The following is a 26,670-nucleotide window of genomic DNA, read 5'->3' on the forward strand; positions in this document are numbered from 1 at the left end:
ATCTGTGGTCCTCTCTCCTCCCAGATCCTAAACCCAGCACTCACTCTCTCCTTCCTACCAGGGCCTGCGAGATGATTCCCCTCTAGCGTACGCTGACCCTGTGAGACGGGAAGCTGAGTGCATCACGCACCAGCCATTTTTATTGTTCCTGCTGCAACAGCCACTGTATTAAACTGCTCTTCTTTCTTGGGATCACGCGTCATATTTTCAGAAAAACATTGGCTTTTACTCTCTCAAGACTCCTCAGTATGGGGCCGAAGCAATACCATGCACTGCGGCTAGCGCACGGCTTAACACGCATGTGTTCATAACCCCTGATGCAATACGGGGATTAGCGCGTCCAAAACGCGTGTCCAAACCACTGTGTGGCTAATAGTGCTCACCTGCAAATTCCATGTAGAAATTAGCTAATCCCCGCGATGCAAGCCAATTCGCCCAGGGCTGGCGTAAAGGTACGGCATGCTCAAGGGCTCATTGATAAAAAGAAAGTATTCTGACGATACAGAAAGCAGGATTTTAAGTAGAAAGATCCGCAGAAAGCAGATTGAGGTAAAAAAAAAGTTCTGGGTGCCCAATATAAACGCACAAGATAGACAGTCCGGTCCGAGTATATTGTGCCGGTAGCGGGAGAAAGACGTTCGTACTGAGCACCTGTTTTCCTAACCCACTGACAGCCACCTCTCCTGTGCGCCTGATGCCGAGGAGGCGCTAGGGACGCACAATTTTTCCTAGCGCCTCCTTTTTAGCGCAATCCCCTCATTTAATTAATGCATCGCACGCCCAGGAGAGGTGGCTGGGCTGCTTTAGGAAAGCGAGCACTCAACGCTGAATGCACATCACATTTTCTACGCACAAATATTGCATCAGCCCCTATGTATGTGAGGCAGCTGGAAGTACCCCAGGCTAGCATCTGCACAAACAGGCCGATGCAGCGAGGTGCCGAACGGACAGCTTTACCCACATCTGAACACACATTTTGTGAGCGTAAACCTTACTGCAGATACAGCAAGGAGTTTTACTCGCTCAAAACTCTGAGTCCTGTTTAGCAGCCTCGCATGGAAATCCCATGCTAGTGAGGGCATTAAGCATTACTCCCCGATAGGGTTGCCAATGGGCTGCAGAATTTCAGGACAGATGGATCCAGTCCTGGTTTTACCCCACTGCATGCTGGGACTTATTCTGATTTCCCTATTGAATTCCCTAAGAAAAGCAAGATTAGCAGGGGAGTAAAGCCAGGACTGGATCCACCTGTCCTGAAAATCTGGAGCCCATTGGCAACTTTACTTCCTGATGCAGAGGGGTGCGCTAGGCCTGACCCCAGGTTCATTAACGCTGAAAACTTTACTCCTGGTCAGAGATGGAATTAAATTTCGAGCGCTGCTGTGATGGCACTTAAAACTATAAAGATTGTTTCAGATAAATGTACCACTTCAATAAATCAAATATTTAATAGGGATGTGAATCGTTTTTCAACGATTAAAATTATCGTCCGATAATGTTTATATCGTCTTAAATCGTTATAGAACACGATACAATAGAAATTCTAACGATTTATCGTTAAAAATCGTTAAATCGTGTTAGTGCACACTAACTCGATTTAGTGCGCACTAACTGAAAATGATACAAATAAACACTTTCCAGGTCACTGAAGGTCAGTTAGGAATGAATATGTGTTCCTATTGGCTGGCTGCCCTCTTATCTATTGATGTTACCAAGGTTACCACTGAGGTGATGGTTGGGGGGATGGGAAATGGAACTGGAAACTAACGAACACCAACAGAAAATGAAACAAAGTGTTCACACTTCCCAGGTCAGTAAAGGTCACTTAGGAATGAATATGTATGTATGTATTCCTATTGGGTGGCTGTGCTCTTATCTATTGATGTTACCAAGGCTAATACTGAGGTAATGGTTGGGGGGATGTGAAATGGAAACAGTTGGAAGTTTGACAAAAAAAGTAATGTCATGATCAGCACTCACGTGACTAGAACTTGTTTGTTTATTATTTTTGTTAGCAGGCACCTGAAATGCTAGTGCATGTTGAATTTGCCAATCACTGTGCATTTTAGAAAGGTGGTCCTGGCTGGAACTGTACACAGTTCAAATATATGTAATTGATTGTTGGTAAGTGTATTTTTTAAGAAGCCACACTGGCACAAGTATGTTTACTTTTCCTCCTACTTAACTCACTAACTCAGCTTTGTAAGAAGGGCTTCTCTGCTTGTGTGTTGTTTTTGTTTGGTGTGAGGAGAGCAGAAACATCAGATCTTTATTCAATCTACTACAGTCATCTCTTACAGTGCGCTATCCCTATTAATACCAGGAGTGTTGTGATCTTCCTGCACACAGTGCCCTAACCCTGATACCAGTCTGAGACAGCTCCCTCCCTGCATTACTAGTGAGAGGCTGGCTTCACAGACAGGGGGGAGCTGCCTGACCCTCACTCCTGACTTCCCCCATGTCCTAGCTAGTGAATGGTGTGTGGGTGAGGGGGGGGGGGAGGATGGTGAAGTCTGAGACAGCTCCCTCCCTGCATTACTAGTGAGAGGCTGGCTTCGCAGACAGGGGGGAGCTGCCTGACCCTCACTCCTGACTTCCCCCATGTCCCAGCTAGTGAATGGTGTGTGGGTGAGGGGGGGGGGGGAGGATGGTGAAGCCTGAGACAGCTCCCTCCCTGCATTACTAGTGAGAGGCTGGCTTCACAGACAGGGGGGAGCTGCCTGACCCTCACTCCTGACTTCCCCCATGTCCCAGCTAGTGAATGGTGTGTGGGTGAGGGGGGGGGGGGGGAGGATGGTGAAGTCTGAGACAGCTCCCTCCCTGCATTACTAGTGAGAGGCTGGCTTCACAGACAGGGGGGAGCTGCCTGACCCTCACTCCTGACTTCCCCCATGTCCCAGCTAGTGAATGGTGTGTGGGTGAGGGGGGGGGGGGGGGGGAGGATGGTGAAGTCTGAGACAGCTCCCTCCCTGCATTACTAGTGAGAGGCTGGCTTCACAGACAGGGGGGAGCTGCCTGACCCTCACTCCTGACTTCCCCCATGTCCCAGCTACTGAATGGTGTGTGGGTGAGGAGGGGGGAGGATGGTGAAGTCTGAGACAGCTCCCTCCCTGCATTACTAGTGAGAGGCTGGCTTCACAGACAGGGGGGAGCTGCCTGACCCTCACTCCTGACTTCCCCCATGTCCCAGCTAGTGAATGGTGTATGGGTGAGGGGGGGGGGGAGGATGGTGAAGTCTGAGACAGCTCCCTCCCTGCATTACTAGTGAGAGGCTGGCTTCACAGACAGGGGGGAGCTGCCTGACACTCACTCCTGACTTCCCCCATGTCCCAGCTAGTGAATGGTGTGTGGGTGAGGGGGGGGAGAGGATGGTGAAGTCTGAGACAGCTCCCTCCCTGCATTACTAGTGAGAGGCTGGCTTCACAGACAGGGGGGAGCTGCCTGACCCTCACTCCTGACTTCCCCCATGTCCCAGCTAGTGAATGGTGTGTGGGTGAGGGGGGGGGGGAGGATGGTGAAGTCTGAGACAGCTCCCTCCCTGCATTACTAGTGAGAGGCTGGCTTCACAGACAGGGGGGAGCTGCCTGACCCTCACTCCTGACTTCCCCCATGTCCCAGCTAGTGAATGGTGTGTGGGTGAGGGGGGGGGAGGATGGTGAAGTCTGAGACAGCTCCCTCCCTGCATTACTAGTGAGAGGCTGGCTTCGCAGACAGGGGGGAGCTGCCTGACCCTCACTCCTGACTTCCCCCATGTCCCAGCTAGTGAATGGTGTGTGGGTGAGGGGGGGGGGGGGGGAGGATGGTGAAGTCTGAGACAGCTCCCTCCCTGCATTACTAGTGAGAGGCTGGCTTCACAGACAGGGGGGAGCTGCCTGACCCTCACTCCTGACTTCCCCCATGTCCCAGCTAGTGAATGGTGTGTGGGTGAGGGGGGGGGGGGGGAGGATGGTGAAGTCTGAGACAGCTCCCTCCCTGCATTACTAGTGAGAGGCTGGCTTCACAGACAGGGGGGAGCTGCCTGACCCTCACTCCTGACTTCCCCCATGTCCCAGCTAGTGAATGGTGTGTGGGTGAGGGGGGGGGGGAGGATGGTGAAGTCTGAGACAGCTCCCTCCCTGCATTACTAGTGAGAGGCTGGCTTCACAGACAGGGGGGAGCTGCCTGACCCTCACTCCTGACTTCCCCCATGTCCCAGCTAGTGAATGGTGTGTGGGTGAGGGGGGGGGAGGATGGTGAAGTCTGAGACAGCTCCCTCCCTGCATTACTAGTGAGAGGCTGGCTTCACAGACAGGGGGGAGCTGCCTGACCCTCACTCCTGACTTCCCCCATGTCCCAGCTAGTGAATGGTGTGTGGGTGAGGGGGGGGGGGGAGGATGGTGAAGTCTGAGACAGCTCCCTCCCTGCATTACTAGTGAGAGGCTGGCTTCACAGACAGGGGGGAGCTGCCTGACCCTCACTCCTGACTTCCCCCATGTCCCAGCTAGTGAATGGTGTGTGGGTGAGGGGGGGGGGGGAGGATGGTGAAGTCTGAGACAGCTCCCTCCCTGCATTACTAGTGAGAGGCTGGCTTCACAGACAGGGGGGAGCTGCCTGACCCTCACTCCTGACTTCCCCCATGTCCCAGCTAGTGAATGGTGTGTGGGTGAGGGGGGGGGGGAGGATGGTGAAGTCTGAGACAGCTCCCTCCCTGCATTACTAGTGAGAGGCTGGCTTCACAGACAGGGGGGAGCTGCCTGACCCTCACTCCTGACTTCCCCCATGTCCCAGCTAGTGAATGGTGTGTGGGTGAGGGGGGGGGGAGGATGGTGAAGTCTGAGACAGCTCCCTCCCTGCATTACTAGTGAGAGGCTGGCTCACAGACAGGGGGGAGCTGCCTGACCCTCACTCCTGACTTCCCCCATGTCCCAGCTAGTGAATGGTGTGTGGGTGAGGGGGGGGGGGGGGGGGGGGAGGATGGTGAAGTCTGAGACAGCTTCCTCCCTGCATTACTAGTGAGAGGCTGGCTTCACAGACAGGGGGGAGCTGCCTGACCCTCACTCCTGACTTCCCCCATGTCCCAGCTAGTGAATGGTGTGTGGGTGAGGGGGGGGGGAGGATGGTGAAGTCTGAGACAGCTCCCTCCCTGCATTACTAGTGAGAGGCTGGCTTCACAGACAGGGGGAAGCTGCCTGACCCTCACTCCTGACTTCCCCCATGTCCCAGCTAGTGAATGGTGTGTGGGTGAGGGGGGGGGGGGGAGGATGGTGAAGTCTGAGACAGCTCCCTCCCTGCATTACTAGTGAGAGGCTGGCTTCACAGACAGGGGGGAGCTGCCTGACCCTCACTCCTCCGGGGTATTGTGATCTTCCTGCACACAGTGCCCTATCCCTGATACCAGGGGTGTTGTGATCTTCCTGCATGCAGTGCCCTATCCCTATTAATACCAGGAGTGTTGTGATCTTCCTGCATGCAGTGCCCTATCCCTATTAATACCAGGAGTGTGGTGATCTTCCTGCATGCAGTGCCCTATCCCTGATACCGGGATGTGTGCAAGAAGATCACAACACCCCCGGTATCAGGAATAGGGCACTGTGTGCAGGAAGATCACAACAACCCTGGTATTAATAGGGATAGGGCACTGTGTGCAGGAAGATCACAATACCCCTGGTATCAGGGTTAGGGCACAAGTTCTAGTCACATTGACTGATCACATTACTTGTTTTGTCAAGCTACCAACTGTTTCCATTTCCCATCCCCCATATACTGTCAGTAGGAAACTTGGTAACATGAATAAATAAGAGGGCAGCCAATAGGAATACATATTCATTCCTAAACTGACCTGAAAAGTGTCAAATTGTATCATTTTCAGTTAGTGTGCACTAACTCCCAGTTAGTGCGCACTAACTCCCGTTAGTGCGCACTAACTCGAGTTAGTGCGCACTAATCGGAAAAAACGATTTTTAACGATTTTTTAACTAAAAAATCGTGCCTAAGACGATTTTCTTGCCCTGCCACACGATTTCTATCGTTAAGACGATATGGAAAACGATTCACATCCCTAATATTTAATTATTTCAAAATTTTCAATTTTCAAAACCAGAACCTATAATTTATATATTGGGTGTAGTAGTTTATAGACCTTCATACCATCCTGTCGTTTTTTTTGGCATCTCTGCTCTTTGCTTAAACCGCTTACAGGATCATCTTTAATCATAGGTCTTTCCTTCATCCGTGTAAAGAGTTTTTTTTCTTTTTATATTTTTTTCGGAGATTTTTGCATGTATAAAATATGCTATATGCTTTTTCAAAGCGAGCTATTAAATTCCTCATCATTTTTACAGAAGTCTTCCCAACTCCTCTGACACTGTCTGCTGAGGCTGGCCTGAGAGCCGGATAAAAACTGACCTTTCTGGCTATCATTTTTTATTTTATTTATCTTAAATATTTATGTACCACTTAACACATTTTTTCTAAGTGGTTTACAATAAAAAGTTAATAATAAAAGACAATACTAACACACTACAAATCATCAGACAAAATCTAAACCAGTTAAGAATAATTAAAAATATCCACTTATCACCTTACATATTCATGACAGAATATTTACTAAGCCACAAGGTTACCTTTTATGTTCATTGAATTAATTATAGTTAGCTGCATCTAAAGAATTTCATAAGCTTGATTAAATAAAATAGTTTAAAGCAACTTCCTAAATCTAATTTAATTTCACTCTCAGCACAGTCTCTATCTTCCCCGGTCCTCCCATCCACACCTAGAGTTAAAATGTGGCTCGGCCTGTGCAGAACGTACATTTTAGCTCAGTATAGGCACTTTTTATCTCCTGATGCAATGGCAGTTAAAAAAAACTTGTACCCTGTGCAGTAAATCTTTGTGCTAAAATCCAGCGCACAGTGCCATGATTGCATCGGCCTGAAAATGAGTTGCTAAGCAGTATTCTCATTAATCTTACTCATGCTACTTCCAACTTGATAGGAGCAATGACCATACAGAAACCCGCTCAGACAGAGACACAGACACCCACCTTCAACTTCTCAGCTTTCTTCTCTTCACTGGATTTAAATGCCTGAATCTCTTTCAGCTCCTTCCTCAGTGGACCCAAGTGGTTTTCATATTTTTCCTGTGAATATTAAACAGATCTAATTGAAAAATGTGAATAGTGCGTTTGATGTTATAAATTAGGATTAAATGCTCTCAGATCCTCCTGTCTTATACTATAATTAGCCCAAGAGTGACACATCAGGATGAACATTGTACCAGGGTGTTTCCTTGAATCCTAAGCCCTGGGATCACAGGCTGTTGCTTTCTCTCATCCAGCCCCTCCCCAGGATGGAAGGGATGAGACTAGAGCACAGGATACAACAGAAGAGAAAAGAAATTGCTCTGCTCCTGTTTCTCCTAACCAAGACCCATATCTTCTCCAACACTCCCTAAGCTATAGGGCTCCGTGCTGAATGCTCTCATTGCAGCCAATCAACTCAATACGGTTCAGAACTTGCGTGACTGCTGGAGAAACTGCTGCTCACATCCTCATCCACCTCTTGCATTGGAAATTCCGCAGGTTTGTGGTAGGCAAGGCTCACTATCAATACAAGGTCCTTCTGTTCGGTCTCTCAGCGGCTCCAAGAGAGTTTGGTGAAAAAGGCTGCATGCCTACATCACTAAGGGATCTGTGTCTTCCCATATCAAGATGACTGCCTGGTGACAGGGCCTTTCCATTAGATAGTGTTGGATTCCAGGAACAGGATGATTTGCCTTCTTCAATCCTTGGGATCCATCAGCAATTATCCCAAATCCTTGGCCACATGGCCGTGGTAGTTCCTCTCATCCTTCTCAACATGAGACCTCATCAGTGGGGCCTTGGTTCGCAATGGGACCAGTTAATTCAGCCACTATCTTTTTCAGTGATGATAACTAGCATGATTTGGACATTGCTCAGGTGGTGGCTAAATCCTAGAAGTGGGATCCACCCTTTGACCTTTATCCTATTAAGTGACGTTGGTCACCAACGCATCTACCAAAGGATGGGGCACCCACATGGGTTCCTCTCAGACTCCAGGAACATGGTCCATGTCAGAACATACTTTTTCTTCAAATTAATCTGTTAGCATTATGGGTCATTCAACATGCCCTAAGAGCTACTTTAACCAGGCTTATGGGGGTATGTAGTTTTAATTATGTTTATTTACTTGTCATTGTATAATTTAGATCTCTTTGGATAGCTAGAGAATGTTTGTTTTATGCATTTTTAATTTGTTTTCGTGTAGTTTATATAACTGTATTATTGTGAAATGTGTAATGAATGGTTTTCTTGGATTTAGTATGCAAGTATTGTATTTTGTAATTATGTATTTATGGCATTATGTGGATTTGGGGTATATCAAATAAACATAATAGAGAAGAAAAGTACAAACTTTGGCCCTGCACATCCCAACTTTGGCACAAGGCGCTTGACCAAAAGAGCTTAAGCTCAGATCTAACTTGCCGTGCCATCCTTTGCCAAAATGGCCTGGCCTGTGAGATTCTACCAAACCTGACATGCACAGCACCAAAGTGCATACTCTTCTTTTATAGATGCCCATCCACTCCCTGCAGTTAAATCAAAGTATAAGCTCTCTGGGGAAGGCACCTTCAGCAGAAGAATATGCCTGTTGGTGTGGCACATGTCAACTCTGGGCACAGTCTTTATAACGCACTTAAAGCCATCAATGCAAAGGTGAGCTCAAGGGGAAAAGAGTTAAATGTAAAAAAACATTCTGCCGGCATGAAGGTCCTGTGTAGGGATCTACAGCAGCCTGGCTTCTTCTGTTTGCCAGTAGGAGGGTCCAGTGTGATATTTATTGCGTTGTCTTTTCATAGATAATTTTGTTGCTGTTTGAGGTCTGAGAAGTTAGTGTTGTTTTGGTAAGGCAGGTATGCTATAAGGGTTCTGAGTGACTTTTTCGCAGGGTTTTGTGTTGCTTCATAAATTATCTGTTAATGGAGGGAGTTTGTGTTACCAGGGGCGGTTCAAGGCAAACTGCTGCCTGAGGTAAGGAAAGAAATGGCGCCCCCTGTCCTCCTCTCTGCCCCTTACCCCTCCCTCCCCTTCTCTCCCTTTCCCACACGCACCCTCACATGTGCTCTCTCTCACCCCCCCTCCCCTGGTTTGCAATCTCTCTCACACACACACACACACACACACACACACACTCTCACACACACACACACACACACACGCACACACACACACACTCACACACTCTCACACACACACACGCACACACACACACACACACACACACTCACTCACTGGGACCTTCATCTTTGCTGTGAGTGGGACGGGCTCTGCTCGCAGCTCACCGGGCCAATCATCTTTACGCTGCTTGCGGGATGCTGGGGGTCTCCAACATCTTTGCCATTTTCTGCGCAGGAGGGGGGAATTATACGCAGCACTATCCACCGGAGGCCCGCGGGTGCTTTGTTGTTTTGACGGCAGGGTGAGGCGGCCGCTAGAGGGGTTTAGAGAGGCAGTCTGTGCTGCTTCCAAAGTTTGCCGCCTGAAGTGGCCGCCTCACCCTGCCTCATTGTAGAACCACCCCTGTATGTTACTGTTACTGAGATAATAACAAAATATGATTCTATGCTTTCAGTCGTAAGGAGAAACACCCGAGTTCAGAGCAGCCAGCCAATTCAGAGATTATCTTCAACTAATACAGCATCGATGTCTAACACGGACATGATTTCTGAAAGCTTTGCATTGCGTGCCTGCGTGTGTGTGTGTGTAATATATATCTGTATACATGTCTAGCTATCCATCTCGCTCTCTATATATGACATAAGTTTGAAATTTAAAGGGCTTGCTTTTACTGGATTGTTCCAGGAGGTGGGGTCATAATGACTACTGAGTTTCATTATCAGAACCTCAACGCAGGGACAATAACCCTGAAAGTTATATCACGGGAAAGGTGTACAAGGAGGGAGGATCTCTTAGGCTGCCTCATCCCGCTCCCACAATGACTTCACCCCACACTGTCTCAGCCTGCATTGGCTGGAGGATGGAAAATGCCTCATACGACACTTATATCCGCCTGTGAGGGCTTGAAGAAGATAGAAATATATCTGCATTGGGCCCAGGGGCTGGAGGAATGGAGCAGTGGCCTGTGTTGGGCAGCAGCGCAGAAGGACAAGGCATCATGCAGCTCCCTCATCCGCAGTCAGCACAGAGGAGGAAAGCTGCAGCAGTGGGTCAGCAGCCTCAGGGTAATGGGGCGGAAGATATGGAGGAGATTGCTAGGATTGGGGAGGAGAGGGAGCGTGCTGGAAAATATGGAAATAATAAAAGGATCCATCCACAAAAGACTGCTCAGGGACAATTAGGAGGTTAAAGTGGCCCCGCCAGGACGCCCTGGGACAGTAAAGATCCTGATACCCACCTTGTGTTCCTGCACAGCCTCCTCTATGGGGATCAGGGAGAGAGATCTGTGACCTGGGACACACTGTGATAATAAAGATACTGACACTCACCTTGTATTCCTGCACAGCCTCCTCTATGGGGATCAGGGAGTGAGATCTGTGACCTGGGACACACTGTGATAATAAAGATACTGACACTTACCTTGTATTCCTGCACAGCCTCCTCTATGGGGATCAGGGAGTGAGATCTGTGACCCTGGGACGCACTGTGATAATAAAGATACTGACACTCACCTTGTATTCCTGCACAGCCTCCTCTATGGGGATCAGGGAGTGAGATATGTGACCTGGGACACACTGTGATAATAAAGATACTGACACTCACCTTGTATTCCTGCACAGCCTCCTCTATGGGGATCAGGGAGTGAGATCTGTGACCTGGGACACACTGTGATAATAAAGATACTGACACTCACCTTGTATTCCTGCACAGCCTCCTCTATGGGGATCAGGGTGTGAGATCTGTGACCTGGGACACACTGTGATAATAAAGATATTGACACTCACCTTGTATTCCTGCACAGCCTCCTCTATGGGGATCAGGGAGTGAGATCCCTGACCCCGGGACACACTGTGATAATAAAGATACTGACACTCACCTTGTAATCCTGCACAGCCTCCTCTATGGGGATCAGGGAGTGAGATCTGTGACCTGGGACACACTGTGATAATAAAGATACTGACACTTACCTTGTAATCCTGCACAGCCTCCTCTATGGGGATCAGGGTATGAGATCTGTGACCCCGGGACACACTGTGATAATAAAGATACTGTCACTCACCTTGTATTCCTGCACAGCCTCCTCTATGGGGATCAGGGTATGAGATCTGTGACCTGGGACACACTGTGATAATAAAGATACTGACACTCACCTTGTAATCCTGCACAGCCTCCTCTATGGGGATCAGGGTATGAGATCTGTGACCTGGGACACACTGTGATAATAAAGATACTGACACTCACCTTGTATTCCTGCACAGCCTCCTCTATGGGGATCAGGGAGTGAGATCTGTGACCCCGGGACACACTGTGATAATAAAGATACTGACACTCACCTTCTATTCCTGCACAGCCTCCTCTATGGGGATCAGGGTGTGAGATCTGTGACCCTGGGACACACTGTGATAATAAAGATACTGACACTCACCTTCTATTCCTGCACAGCCTCCTCTATGGGGATCAGGGTGTGAGATCTGTGACCTGGGACACACTGTGATAATAAAGATACTGACACTCACCTTCTATTCCTGCACAGCCTCCTCTATGGGGATCAGGGAGTGAGATCTGTGACCTGGTGTTACACTCACCAGTCACGGACTCCGCCGACCCTCCAAATCCTCCCTGACACTGTGCCCGGTCTCGGGTCCCTGGCCGTGGCCAGTCGTCTGTCCACTTGCAGTCCGTCCGTCAGACCCCCATGCCGCTGGGATCTCCTCTGCTTTGTTTGCGCAAGGAGCGCCGCCAGCGTCTTCCTCAGCATGGGATCTCCATACGCAGGCACTGCGGCTCTTGCCATGATTTAAAGGGCCAACAGCAGGAAATCACTGCCGGCTTTGTGAAATGACGTCATCGGCCCTGGCCTACTTATGGCTCCCCCAGGCTTCCTACGGACGGCTTGGCAATGAGTCTCCTCGTGCTGAATTCCTCGTGGGTTTCTGCGTTCTTGCTCCTGTTCCTGCCTTCAAGTACTCGCTCCAGCCTCCCAGTTCCCGTGCCAGCTTCCTTTGGACGAACCTTCCTGGCTTTGACATTTGGATTGGATCTCACCGTGGCTGCTTGCCGCCTGCCTCTGACCTTTGGACTGGACCCCACCTTGGCTGCTTGCAGCCTCTCTTCTGACTCTCTGCTTCGCATGGCTGTACCACAAGATCCTCCTTCTCCCCCTCAGGTAGCGACAACACCATCTCGGGCCAAGGGTCCACAGCTTACATCAGAGCTGCAACACCTGGGACCACTGTAATAATAAAGATGCTGACACTCACCTTGTAATCCTGCACTGCCTCCTCTATGGGGACCACACTGTGAGATCTGTGCTCCTTTCCTTCCTTACAGATAAGACAGATCGCTTTCCAATCCTCTGTGCAGAACAATTTTAATTTCTCTTCATGCTTCTGGCAGAGAGTTTCCTCTCCTTTTCTCTCTGACATCTTTTTCACCCTTTCTATCAGATTCCGCAGCTCCCAGTTAGGCCTGAGGTTCCTCTGCTGAGATGTTCCTCTGCACTTGGGACAGGGGAAGTTTGTATCTAAGCCCTCCCAGGCCCGAGTGATGCAGGAGCGGCAGAAGTTGTGGCCACAGTCTATGGTCACCGGGTCTATAAAATAATCCAAGCAGATGGAACAAGAAGCTTCCTCCTGCAGAGACTCCATGCTGCTCCCTGCAGCCACGCTCCTGAGAGAAGTGCAGACTCTATTTTTACTTTCATTCTTCTCTAGCAGCTTCCCAGAAAGGGAGGGTTTCTCTCTCTCTGGAGTGTGCTCTATCGAAACTATTTTTCAAGCTGTGTTTCTGGTTTTACTACACATAAAACTTCAGAAAAGTCAAGTTGTTCCCCTTTCACCACTGTGTTTCACTGTATTTTTACATTGTGGTGACCTTTAGGGAGATAAACTCAATAAATGCCTGGTTTGCTTCACCTACAGTTTTTCTTCTGTAGGTGAAGCAAACCAAACTTTCCAAAGTTTGGAAAGTTTGGAATAGAATTTAGAAGCAGCCAGACAAGTTATGAGAGTGGCTGGTTCTTTTTATTCTAAACATATATCTATACACACACACACTGAGAAGGAGAACTGCTCTCAGTTTCGGAATATAAATATCATGATCTGTGCTTCAGTAATTGTTTTATACATAGAAATTCTTCTATGGGTGGGATCTGGGAGCGTTGTATCTGATGATCTGAAGGAGAGCAAACAAGTGGATAAGGTGATTAAAAAAAACAGAAAGGTGCTTGGTTGCCTAGAGAGAGGAGATATTGCCCCTGTATAAACCCCTAGTCCACATTTGAACGAGCCACTCCTGAATTAAGACAAAACATATACGTAAGCCCTCGAACCAGCCACTCCTGAATTAAGACAAAACACATACATAAGCCCTCGAACCAGCCACTCCTGAATTTATTTATATATAGAAACATAGAAAAGACGGCAGAAGAAGACCAAACGGCCCATCCAGTCTGCCCAACAAGCTTCGCACTTTTTTTTTCTCATACTTATCTGTTTCTCTTGGCTCTTAGTAACCTTTTGGTTCTATTTCCCTTCCACCCCCACCATTAATGCAGAGAGCAGTGTTGGAACCGCATCTAAGTGAAATACCTAGCTTAATTAGATAGGGGTAGTAACCGCCGCAATAAGCAAGCTACACCCATGCTTATTTGTTTACCCTGACTATGTAATTCAGTCCTTGTTGGTTGTCTGTATATAGATCCACTTTTCTTCATTCCCCTTGCCGTTGAAGCAGAGAGCTATGCTGGATATGCGTGAAGTATCTATCTTTCTCCCCTGCCGTAGAAGCAGAGAGCTATGCTGGATATGCGTGAAGTATCGGTCTTTCTCCCCTGCCGTTGAAGCAGAGAACTATGCTGGATATGCGTGAAGTATCTGTCTTTCTCCCCTGCCGTTGAAGCAGAGAGCTACATAAGAACATAAGAACATAAGAAAATGCCATACTGGGTCAGATCAAGGGTCCATCAAGCCCAGCATCCTGTTTCCAACAGTGGCCAATCCAGGCCATAGAACCTGGCAAGTACCCAAAAACTAAGTCTATTCCATGTTACCATTGCTAATGGCAGTGGCTATTCTCTAGGTGAAGTTAATAGCAGGTAATGGACTTCTCCTCCAAGAACTTATCCAATCCTTTTTTAAACACAGCTATACTAACTGCACTAACCACATCCTCTGGCAACAAATTACAGAGTTTAATTGTGCGTTGAGTAAAAAAAGAACTTCCTCCGATTAGTTTTAAATATGCCCCTTGCTAACTTCATGGCGTGCCCCCTAGTCTTTCTACTATCTGAAAGAGTAAATAACCGATTCACATCTACCCGTTCTAGACCTCTCATGATTTTAAACATATCTATCATATCCCCCCTCAGTCGTCTCTTCTCCAAGCTGATAAGTCCTAATCTCTTTAGTCTTTCTTCATAGGGGAGTTGTTCCATTCCCCTTATCATTTTGGTAGCCCTTCTCTGTACCTTCCCTATCGCAATTATATCTTTTTTGAGATGCGGCGACCAGAATTGTACACAGTATTCAAGGTGCGGTCTCACCATGGAGTGATACAGAGGCATTATGACATTTTCCATTTTATTCACCATTCCCTTTCTAATAACTCCCAACATTCTGTTTGCTTTTTTGACTGCTGTAGCACACTGAACTGACGATTTCAATGTGTTATCCACTATGACACCTAGATCTCTTTCTTGGGTTGTAGCACCTAATATGGAACCCAACATTGTGTAATTATAGCATGGGTTATTTTTCCCTATATGCATCACCTTGCACTTATCCATATTAAATTTCATATGCCATTTGGATGCCCAATTTTCCAGTCTCACAAGGTCTTCCTGCAATTTATCACAATCTGCTTGTGATTTAACTAGTCTGAACAATTTTGTGTCATCTACAAATTTGATTATTTCACTCGTCGTATTTCTTTTCAGATCATTTATAAATATATTGAAAAGTAAGGGTCCCAATACAGATCCCTGAGGCACTCCACTGTCCACTCCCTTCCACTGAGAAAATTGTCCATTTAATCCTACTCCCTGTTTCCTGTCTTTTAGCCAGTTTGCAATCCACGAAAGGACATAGCCACCTATTCCATGACTTTTTACTTTTCCTAGAAGCCTCTCATGAGGAACTTTGTCAAATGCCTTCTGAAAATCCAAGTGTACTATATCTACCGGTTCACCTTTATACACATGTTTATTAACTCCTTCAAAAAAGTGAAGCAGATTTGTGAGGCAAGACTTGCCCTGGGTAAAGCCATGCTGACTTTGTTCCATTAAACCTGGAGGTTCTGGATTTAAGCTTTCTACCTAAGAGCCTAAATTTGGCTTCCAGAACCTCCCTCCCACATTTTCCTATGTCGTTGGTGCCCACATGTACCACGACAGCCGGCTCCTCCCCAGCACTGTCTAAAATCCTATCTAGGTGACTCATGAGGTCTGCCACCTTCGCACCAGGTAGGCATGTTACCAGGCGATCCTCATGCCCACCAGCCACCCAGCTATCTACATTCCTAATAATCGAATCACCAACTATGACGGCCGACCTAACCCTTCCCTCCTGGGCAGTAGGCCTTGGGGAGATATCCTCAGTGCGAAAGGACAATGCATCACCTGGAGAGCAGGTTCTTGCTACAGGATCCTTTCCTGCTGCTCCTGGTTGATGCTCTCCTATCATGAGACCTTCTTCCTCCAAGGCAGCACCAGGGCTGCCAGTCTGAAGTTGGGACTTGACTACTATGTCCCTGAAGGTCTCATCTATATACTTCTCTGTCTGCCTCTGCTCCTCCAGGTCTGCCACTCTAGCCTCCAGAGATCGGACTCGTTCTCTGAGAGCCAGGAGCTCTTTGCATCGCATGCACATATACAACTTCTCACCGGTGGGTAAAAAATCATACATGTGACACTCGATGCAAAAGACTGAGAAGCCCCCCTCTTGCTGCTGGACTGCTGCCTTCATCTCAATTTTGATCAGTTCCTAGTTAAGTTGTAATTAATTCTAATTTCTAATTAATTCTTATTAATAATGTCAACTGTAAAGCCTGTTGCTAAGTTATTGTTAAATGTAAACCGCGGTGATGTATATCCTTACGTACTGCGGTATATAAAAAACACTAAATAAATAAATAAATAAATAAATAAATAAATAAATGTATGTGTCTAACGTCCTTTAAATGTATTAGTGAATTCACCATGGGCCGGATTTTATAAAATTGTGCGAGCGCGTACTTTTGTTCGCGCACCAGGCGCGAACAAAAGTACGCTGGATTTTGTATGATACGCGCGTATCTTATAAAATCTGGGGTCGGCACGCGCAAGAGGGTGCACATTTGTGCAACCTGCGTGCGCTGAGCCTGGCGCGCATTGCCTGTTCTTTCCGAGGCCGCTCCGAAATACAAACAGTCTAACTTCAGTTAGTCAGCCTGAGTGACTCACTGCTCTCTTGATCAACAAATGTTGGTCCCTATTCAAACCCAATCACACTACCTCAACACCTTTCCAAGGTGAGTAACTGAGCTGAACTATTCAACTTTTTTACTTAGGTATACACTGCTCCTAGCTTATTTCTAGCTTCTGGCTACTTTTTGGGTTGTTTTTTTTTTTTTTTATCAATACCAGCACTCAGTTAGTATTAAATATAAACACTCAGTTCTTTAAAAGTCTGGAGAACACTCAGTTCTGCAGACTTTTAAAAATAAACACACTACCTACTGCTACCTTATTGACTGACTAAAAATACAAATAGTCTAACTTGTTTATTCACTGCCTTTCTTACTATTAAAAGTACAAACACACAAACACACTAAATAATATTCCCAAATAGTTAACTTTGCCCCAATACTTTTAAAAAAGACAATGTCCCAAGCAAAAACTTACTGGATATGCGAAAATCATACATAAGCCCTCAAAAAATAAATTTATTTATTTATCAGCTTTTTTATACCGACATTCGTGGGTACATCATGCCGGTTTACATATAACTAAAGGAGGAAAATACAAAAAACAGGGAGAGGGAGGGGAGCAGCTAGGAAGTAAGGAGGATCGAGGAAAGGGGGTGAAAAAAGGACAGGTGGAAATAATACAAACAATAATACAAACATTTTTGTTATCTTCCTTCACCTCTTGTTAATTGTAAACCGGCATGATGCGATTCTCATCGCGAATGCTGGTATAGAAAAACTCAAAATAAATAAATAAATACAGGAATGGTACCTGGCAGGGAACAAGGTACAGAGATGAGTGAACCATCCGATAAGTATTATATACAACATTGTAAAAATTATACACTCAAAAGGACTAAGTACAACATTGAAAATTATGCAATCAAAAAGGTAAGGAGTCTAGGGGGCAGGGGAAAATATACAATGCTACAGAATTGTGCAATCAAATCAAGGCACAGGGAAAAAGGGGGAGGGAAAGGAGGGTAGGGAGGGGATGAGAGAAGGGGTAGGCACTATATACAATCATGCCAGATTATACAGTCAACAACATGGCAAGGCAAAGGGGGAGATGGGGGGGGGGGGGGGGGGGGGGAGAGACAGGAGGGGAAGGGTTAGGGGGCAAAAGGACTAAATAGGGTCCAAATCAGGATATGCCAGTTTAAAGAGCCATGTCTTAAGCCCTTTTTTGAATTTCCGAGAACATGATTCTAATCGGAGGCTAAGTAGCAGGGTGTTCCAAAGGGTGGGGCCTGCGATGAAAAGGGCTCTTTCTCTGGTGGAGGTGAGGTGTGCGATTCTGAGGGTGGGGGTGTAGAGGGTTCCTGTGAGTGCGGTTCTGGTGGGAAGGTTGGAGGAGCGGAAGCGAAGTGCATCCTCAAGCCAGGAGCGGTTGTGATTGTGCAGGGAGTTGTGAATAATGGTGATGGTTTTGTATCTGATGCGGGAGGAGATGGGTAGCCAATGGATTTCCTTAAGAATGGGGGTGATGTGGTCGGCTTTGCGGGTATTAGGATTCTGGCCATATCATTCTGCAACATTTGAAGGGGTCTAATAGTAGAATTGGGGAGACCTAAAAGTAGAGCATTGCAGTAATCCATTTTTGAAAGTATTGTCACTTGTAAGACTGTACGGAACTCTTGTGCATAGAGCAAGGGTTTAAGTTTTTTGAGGATGTGGAACTTGAAGAATTTTCCTTTATAATTGTATTAATGTGATTTTTGAAGTTTAGTTGGTTGTCTAGGGAGACACCAAGATCTCGTATGGAGTGGGGGAGTGAATTTGAGGGGAGGGTGAGGTCGAAAGCTGTGGGTAGCGTAAGGTCCGGGTGGTTCGATATGAAGGCCAGTTCCAAACAATGGTATATAAAAGCACATAAATAAATAAATAAATAAAATATGCTGAATTAAGACAAAACACATACATAAGCCCTCGAACCAGCCACTCCTGAATTAAGGCAAAACACATACATAAGCCCTCGAACCGGCCACTCCTGAATATAAAACACATACATAAGCCCTCGATCCAGCCCTTCCTGAATTAACGCAAAACACATACATAAGACCTCAAACCAGCCCTCCTGAATTAAGGCAAAACACATACCTAAACCCTCGAACCGGCCGCTTCTTAATTAAGGCAAAAGATATACATAAGCCTTCGAACCTGCCACTCCTGAAATAAGACAAAACACATACATAAGCCCTCGAACCAGGCACTCCTGAATTAAGACAAAACACATACAGAAGACCTCGAACAGCCTCTCCTCTGAATTAAGGCAAAACACATAAATAAGTTCTCATTCCCTGTAGGTACCTGGATCATTCCAGACTGTGGGTTATCCCTTCCAGCAGATGGAGACAGAAAAAAACGTGAAGGGCACCCTCTTAACCTTTTGTGCCACCTGCATCCCTTTAGTTATTCTCTGTCTCCAGCAGATGGAGGTGGTGCAAAACCTGCAGTCTTGACCTGTTTTTAGGGTTAAGTCTAGTTTCCTTTAAAAAAAAAAGATAAAGAAGCAATTGAGTCTGACAATGAATCAAGCTTTTATATAAAAAAAACAAAAAACAGGACTTTGAAAAAAAAAAAAATATATAAATGACATTAAGTCTCCCAGGGTGTGCCAGCGATCAGTTCCCCCCTGGTAGGAGGCTCAGAAGATGGCATAGGTTACCCTGCGGGCTCCTGCAAGGTAAGGCTCAGGGGAAGATACCCGTGGTCCAGTCCCTCTTCTCCCTTCTTGCTGCCCCCAGCAGATTACAGAAAAAAAAAAAAAGTTAACAGAGCAGGCTGCTGTTACTTTTTGGGTATTCTGGACGTGCGATTCGAGTTGGAGCATATTTTTTGTTTCGCGAACCGCGCTTCCCTCACTCTCCTGCCATTTTTTTGTTCTGCCGCGATTTTTAAGCTCCCTCTTCTCTGCCACGATACCGCGGCCATCTTCTTGTACTGCCTGCACCTCGGGAACCCAGGGCCGATACATTCCCCCTCAGTGCGGGAATGGCGGCCATCTTAGACTTTTAAGGAGGCAGAAGCCAGAGCTTTGGGAGCAATTGAGTTTCCTCCCGATTTGTCTCCAGTCCCTACCAGTCCTGGGGATTATTTTGACCAGGACCATGATACTGACCAGGACCAAGATGCTGATGAGGGTGAGCCCGATCCGCTGGTGGGGGAAGGGGCTGGTTCGAACAATTTCACCCTAGATTTTGTGCTTCTGGTGCACAAGGCGTTTTTGGCTTCTCAAACTGCTTCCCAGACTCAGCAAAGCAGTGCTTCACGACTGAGTCGGTCATCTGAGCCTCCAGATAAAATTCCCAAGCGGTCAGATACCCAGGAGGCACTCCAAGTCATTAAATTGTGTGCTCCACCGGCGGCATGAGCAGACACAGTGGATGGTGGGGTTGCGCACATGCCGACCCCTTCCTTGCCCCTTCCCGGCAAAGGCTCTGAAGAGGATCTGATAAAACACTCCTCTCTGGATGGTGGTCCGCCTATTTCACAGGTAGGAGCTGGAGCCTCTTATTCCCTCTGTTGTATCCGAATTAAAGGTGGATCTCCCCCAAGTTTCATTACCACAAGGTTCTGTGGATCCTGTCTTAGCAGGGCTGCAGGCTCCAGCAAAAACCTTTCCCTTGCATCCTATGCTACACCAGTTGATGACTCGGGAGTGGGAAGTCCAAGATGCTGGTTTGAGGGTAGGAAGTGCTATGGATAAGCTTTACCCTTTGCCATAGGACTTGGACTTTTTGCGGTCCCCTAAGGTGGACGCTTCTGTGTCCGCGGTCACAAAGCGGACCACCATTCCCGTCGCAGGTGCGGCGGCCCTCAAGAATCTTCAGGATAGAAAACTTGAGGTTCTTCTTAAGCGGATCTTTAAAGTTTCAGCCCTGGGTATTCGCACAGCGGTGTACAGTAGCTACATGCTGCGGGCGAGCCTCCGATGGGTACAACAATTATTGATTTCAAGAGAGTTTCCTCCTGGAGCAAGCGGAGCGTTTGGAGGCAGCGGTGGCTTATGGAGCGGATGCGCTGTATGATCTCCTTCATACATCCTCCCGCACCATGTCCTCTGCTGTATCTGCACAGAGGCTCCTTTGGCTGCGTAACTGGTTGGCTGATGTTTCTTCTAAAACTCAGTTAGGCTCTTTACCATTTAAGGGAAAGTTCCTCTTTTATGAGGATCTAGAGCAATTGATGAAGTCTCTGAATGAAAACAGAGTTCACAAGCTCCCTGATGACAGGTCAAGGCCTTCCAAGGGTTTTCCGTCAACACAATCCTGTTTTCGAGGACAACAGAGGTTCCACCAGGCTAGACCACAAGCCACAGGGTAGAGATAGCCGGCGCCGAGGACGCAATTCTAGAATTCTTCCTTTCGAGGGTGCAGAACAACCTGCGACACAAGTGCAACCACGACCCTTGCCTCTAAGTCTGCCCAATGAGATCCGGCAGGCTCATTCCTTGCTACCTCAGTTGGGGGGACATTTGTCTGAATTCTACAAGGCATGGGTCAGAATTACTTCCGATCAGTGGGTTCTAATCATCACAGAACATGGCTATGCTTTGGAATTTGCTTGGCCATTTGAAGACATTCTTTTTTCATGAATGTCGGTATAGAAATGTGTTAAATAAATAAATAAATAAGACTTCTTCATGATCTCCCCCTGAGGTGCAGGAACCAAGGCTCAGGCCGTATGGCAGACCCTCGACTGGCTCCTGGCTCTCGGGGCTATTCAGCCAGTTCCCCAAGCGGAATGGAGGACAGGGCGTTTCTCCATTTATTTCATGGTCCCAAAAAAGGAGGGATCCTTTTGGCCTTTTCTGGACGTAAAGAAGGTGAACAAGGCTCTCAAGATACCACATTTCCACATGGAGACCTAATGTTCTGTGATAGCTGCGGTTCGCAAGATTGAACCTGTGAGGGAGTCGGTTGGACCATTAGATGACAGAGGGGTTAAAGGGGCTCTTAGGGAAGATAAGGCCATTGCAGAAAGACTAAATGAATTCTTTGCCTCCGTGTTTACTAATGAGGATGTTGGGGAGATACCAGTTCCAGAGATGGTTTTCAGGAGTGATGACTCAGATGAACTGAATGAAATCACTGTGAACCTAGAAGATGTAGTAGGCCAGATTGACAAACTAAAGAATAGCAAATCACCTAGGATGCATACCCTAGGATGGTATGCATCCTAGGGTTCTGAAGGAACTCAAAAATGAAATTTCTGATCTATTAGTTAAAATTTGTAACCTATCATTAAAATCATCCATTGTACCTAAAGACTGGAGGGTGACCAATGTAACCCCAATATTTAAAAAAGGCTCCAGGGGCGATCCGGGTAACTATAGACCAGTGAGCCTGACTTCAGTGCCGGGAAAAATAGTGGAAACTATTCTCAAGATCAAGATTGTAGAGCATATAGAAAGACATGATTTAATGGGACACAGTCAACATGGATTTACCCAAGGGAAGTCTTGCCTAACAAATCTGCTTCATTTTTTTGAAAGGGTTAATAAACATGTGGATAAAGGTGAACCGGATTTTGGATTTTCAGAAGGCGTTTGACAAAGTCCCTCATGAGAGGCTTCTACGAAAACTAAAAAGTCATGGGATAGGAGGCGATGTCCTTTCGTGGATTACAAACTGGTTAAAAGACAGGAAACAGAGAGTAGGATTAAATGGTCAATTTTCTCAGTGAAAAGGGTAAACAGTGGAGTGCCTCAGGGATCTGTACTTGGACCAGTGCTTTTCAATATATATATATAAATGATCTGGAAAGGAATACGACGAGTGAGGTTATCAAATTTGCGGATGATACAAAATTATTCAGAGTAGTTAAATCACAAGCAGACTGTGATACATTACAGGAGGACCTTGCAAGACTGGAAGATTGGGCTCCAAATGGCAGATGAAATTTAATGTGGACAAGTGCAAGGTGTTGCATATAGGGAAAAATAACCCTTGCTGTAGTTACACGATGTTAGGTTCCATATTAGGAGTTACCACCCAGGAAAAAGATCTAGGCATCATAGTGGATAATACTTTAAAATCATCGGCTCAGTGTGCTGCAGCAGTCAAAAAAGCAAATAGAATGTTAGGAATTATTAGGAAGGGAATGGTTAATAGAACGGAAAATGTCATAATGCCTCTGTATTGCTCCATGGTGAGACCGCACCTTGAATACCGTGTACAATTCTGGTCGCCGTATCTCAAAAAAGATATAGTTGCGATGGAGAAGGTACAGAGAAGGGCAACCAAAATGATAAAGGGGATGGAACAGCTCCCCTATGAGAAAAGGCTGAAGAAGATAGGGCTGTTCAGCTTGGAGAAGAGACGGCTGAGAAGGGATATGATAGAGGTCTTTAAGATCATGAGAGGTCTTGAACGAGTAGATGTGACTCGGTTATTTACACTTTCGAGTAATAGAAGGACTAGGGGGCATTCAATGAAGTTAGCTCCTGGAATCGCACGGCTGGGTGATCAATTAGGCCAAAAGCAATTTTGTATCTTCTCAAACGATAGACTTCCTGGGCGCCCACTTCGATACCAGTGTGGGGAGAGTTTTCCTCCCCCCAGACAGACAAAACAAGTTGAACATTGGGAGATTGAGGATTGGGAGGAACTATGCAGGTAAGAGATGCTAGAGTAGGGTGAGGAGGTGTGAGGAAAGGTGCAAGAAACAAGAGGTGGAGAAATGGCAGGGAGGGAAAGGTAAAATGATGAGAAAAAGGATTGTTGGGACCAGGCCTGGATTTAGGCAGAGGCTACACAGGCAACTGTCTAGGGAGCCACATTTTGAGAGCACCAACTATCCAAGTCATAAAGGAAGCGGAGCAGAGCTGGTGGGGTCAATCCTTCAGAAATGGAGTGTGAAGAACGTGTGTGTTGGAGGAGAGAGAGAGTTCACACCCCGCCCTGGTCAAAGTTCCATTCGCTTTTTGTCTACAAATTAAGCTCTGAATGCTGTGCTCTTCAAACAGCCACCTGAGCACTCACAACTGGTTGAACAAAGTGTGAAAAGATCATTTAATTACATAGACTTACCTCTTATCATTTATTTAATATTCTGAGAAAATAAAAAAAAAAGAGAGGTAAAGTCTGAAGAGCAGTAAGGCAAGAAATATTCCCTTAAAGAATTCTGATACTCCCAATATGATTGTTGCCTTTAAATGGTATCCTTAGAAGCTGAGTGAGAAAGATGGGAAGCCATTATACAGCTGTGATATGAAGAGCTTGTTCAATAGGGAGAGAGAATGTTCCCCAATTCACTGTCTTGCCAGTGCTCTGTCTCCATAAGACCATAAGAAATTGCCATGCTGGGTCAGACCAAGGGTCCATCAAGCCCAGCATCCTGTTTCCAACAGAGGCCAAACCAGGCCACAAGAACCTGGCAATTTCCCAAACACCAAGAAGATCCCATGCTATTGATGCAATTAATAACAATGCCTTTTCCCTAAGTAAACTTGATTAATAGCAGTTAATGGACTTCTCCTCCAAGAACTTATTCAAACCTTTTTTGAACCCAGCTACACTAACTGCACTAACCACATCCTCTGGCAACAAATTCTAGAGCTCAATTGTGCATTGAGTGAAAAAGAATTTCTCCGATTAGTCAAATGTGCTACTTGCTAACTTCATGGAATGCCCCTAGTCATTCTATTATTTGAATGTCTAAATAACCAATTCACATCTACTCGTTCAAGACCTCTCATGATCTTAAAGACCTCTATCATATCCCCCTCAGCTGTCTCTTCTGCAAGTTGAACAGTCCTAACCTCCTCAGCCTTTCCTCATAGGGGAGCTGGTGTCCTGTTTTAACAGTATCCTGGTTCCACAGTAGCTTTTCTGTTTCTGTAATGAATGCTGCTAGTTACTGTTGTACTGCTAACTGCTGGTCTGCCTGCACGTTCACAGCTTTTGCTGTATTCAGTTCAGCTGGTAAAAAAAGTGTTAACTTCTGACTGGAAGCAGATATGCTGGGAGTTGTTGCCTTGTGTTTTTCAGTCAGCACTGGTCAGGCCTATGTAACATCCTAGCTAAACTGATCCAAACCTGAAGAATTATTCTCATTTTACCTGTCTTTATTTCTGTGGCCCAGACTATGCTGGTCGCTGTTATCTTCAGTTTATGCACAGTAAGACTGTTATTGGTTTTGCCTGTTAATACAATTTGGAGTTGAAGAAGCAGCCTCTTTCTGTAAGTAAGATTTGAGTTAAGCTGTTTAAGTTGTGCATAAGAAATGCATAGCAGAAACAGAATAGCCCAGCTAAATTACTGCAGGTAAAAAATGAGAAAAAACACCAAGCTGCAATCTACAAACAGGCTGATTCAGTAAAACAGGCGGGAGAGCTGGCGCTCCGAGTTGAGCTCCCTTCTCCGGATGTGCCCCAAGATACCTCTCCTGGGCACGCGATTCTCTATTTAAATTACGTATTGTGCTAATAAGGAGGTGCTAAGGAAAATAGCGCATCCCTAGCGCCTACTTATTAGCGGAAGCGGCGGCTGACAGCGGGTCTGACAACCGATGCTTAATTTTACCGGCGTTGGTTGTTGAACCTGCTGACAGCCACAGGTTTGGAAAACAGAAGCCGGCAAAATTCAGCGTCCATTTTCAAACTCGCTGATGGGCGGGCAGATTTTTATTTTATTTATTTATTTATTTATTTATTTAGGTGCCTCCGACTTAATATCAGTGTATAGTTTTTTCTGCTTTTCTGTACACTTTCCCAGTGCTTTCTAAGGTTAATGCCTGCCCATGGGCAGGTGTTAATTTCTGAGAGTAAAATGTGGGGCCTGGCCGCATATTTTACTTTCAGATTTCCAGGGGAATAACTAATAGGCTCATCATCATGTATTTGCATGTGATGAGTGCTATTAGTTTTGGGGGGTTTGGACGCGTGTTTTCCATGCGCTATTACCCCTTACAGTATAAGGGATAATAATAGCTCGTCTAAAACCCGAGATTTCTCCTGCAATCTTTCCTAATATCTCTGACTGTGTTAAGCCTGAAGTTATTACTTTGGATAATCTCTGGACTGTCCTTATGTCAGTTAATAAATCTCTTAATGACTTGGTTTCTCTAACTACAGATTTATATAACAAGTCTCAATCCTTTGAAATGCGGCTGGTCTCTATGGAACAGAAAGTGACCCAGGTGAAAACCAATACAGTGGAAATTGAAAACGTGCAAGTAAAAGTTATCAAAGATTTGTCTTCTATCTCTCGCAGAATTGAGATTTCTGAAAATTCTCTCAGATTTACAAATTTGAGGAATCTTAACTTTCCTCAAATTCCTTCGATTACACCTTCTGATCTTTTTTCCATGTATTTAAAAGATGTTTTGAAACTACAAGAGAATGCTCTCCCTCCTATGGAAAAGATTTATTTTCTACCAACGAATAGAAGATCATTGGATAATAATAATGCTGTTGAAATTCCCTCTAACCTGACTGATTTTCTTGAAAATTCTGGAGAAGAAAATGTTAGTTAGATCGAGCTACATTATTGGTGTCATTTGTCTTCATGCAAGATCGCAATAATATTCTGTGCTTATATTTTCAGAACAAGGACTGTCTGTTTAGAGGCCAAAATATTTGGATATTTCCAGATATAACCAAGGCAACGCAAGAACGGAGAAAAATGTTTCTTGCAATGAGTCAGTGCTCTCTCTGGGAGTGCTCTCTCTGGGAGTGAGCAACTTGTATCATTCGTTATCCCTGTAAATGTCTGATAACTTTAGAGTCTGCTCAATTTGTTTTCTTTGATCCTATCCAGTTACAATCTTTTGTGGAAGCTCGTCGGGGAACTCAGACCTTACCTGCGCAAACAAAAGTACGCGCTAACCTTTAAAAAGGAGATAGAGCAGCTTTTAAACTAGAACAAAGGGGAAAGCCGACAGTCGCTCAGCAGCGCATGGTTCGGAGAGATGTATCTTTAAAGGATACTAATGATGCATTAGAATTAGGGCATCCCAACAGTGAGGTTCCAATAATTAGAAAAGTAGTCCAAGTGCCTGTAACTAAAAACTCACCTGAGCTAAAAAATTCTAACTTATCCCTATCA

At 46.0% G+C, this 26,670-nt stretch overlaps 1 pseudogene; it reads right to left on the reverse strand.

Annotated features, from left to right (window-relative positions):
• LOC115082301 overlaps positions 1 to 20,414 on the reverse strand; it is a 55,717-nt pseudogene extending 35,303 nt beyond the window's left edge.
• Positions 20,415 to 26,670: the final 6,256 nt, after the last annotated feature.

The sequence above is a fragment of the Rhinatrema bivittatum genome, unplaced genomic scaffold (genome assembly GCF_901001135.1).
Source record: "Rhinatrema bivittatum unplaced genomic scaffold, aRhiBiv1.1, whole genome shotgun sequence".
In the NCBI taxonomy this organism is placed as follows: domain Eukaryota; kingdom Metazoa; phylum Chordata; class Amphibia; order Gymnophiona; family Rhinatrematidae; genus Rhinatrema; species Rhinatrema bivittatum.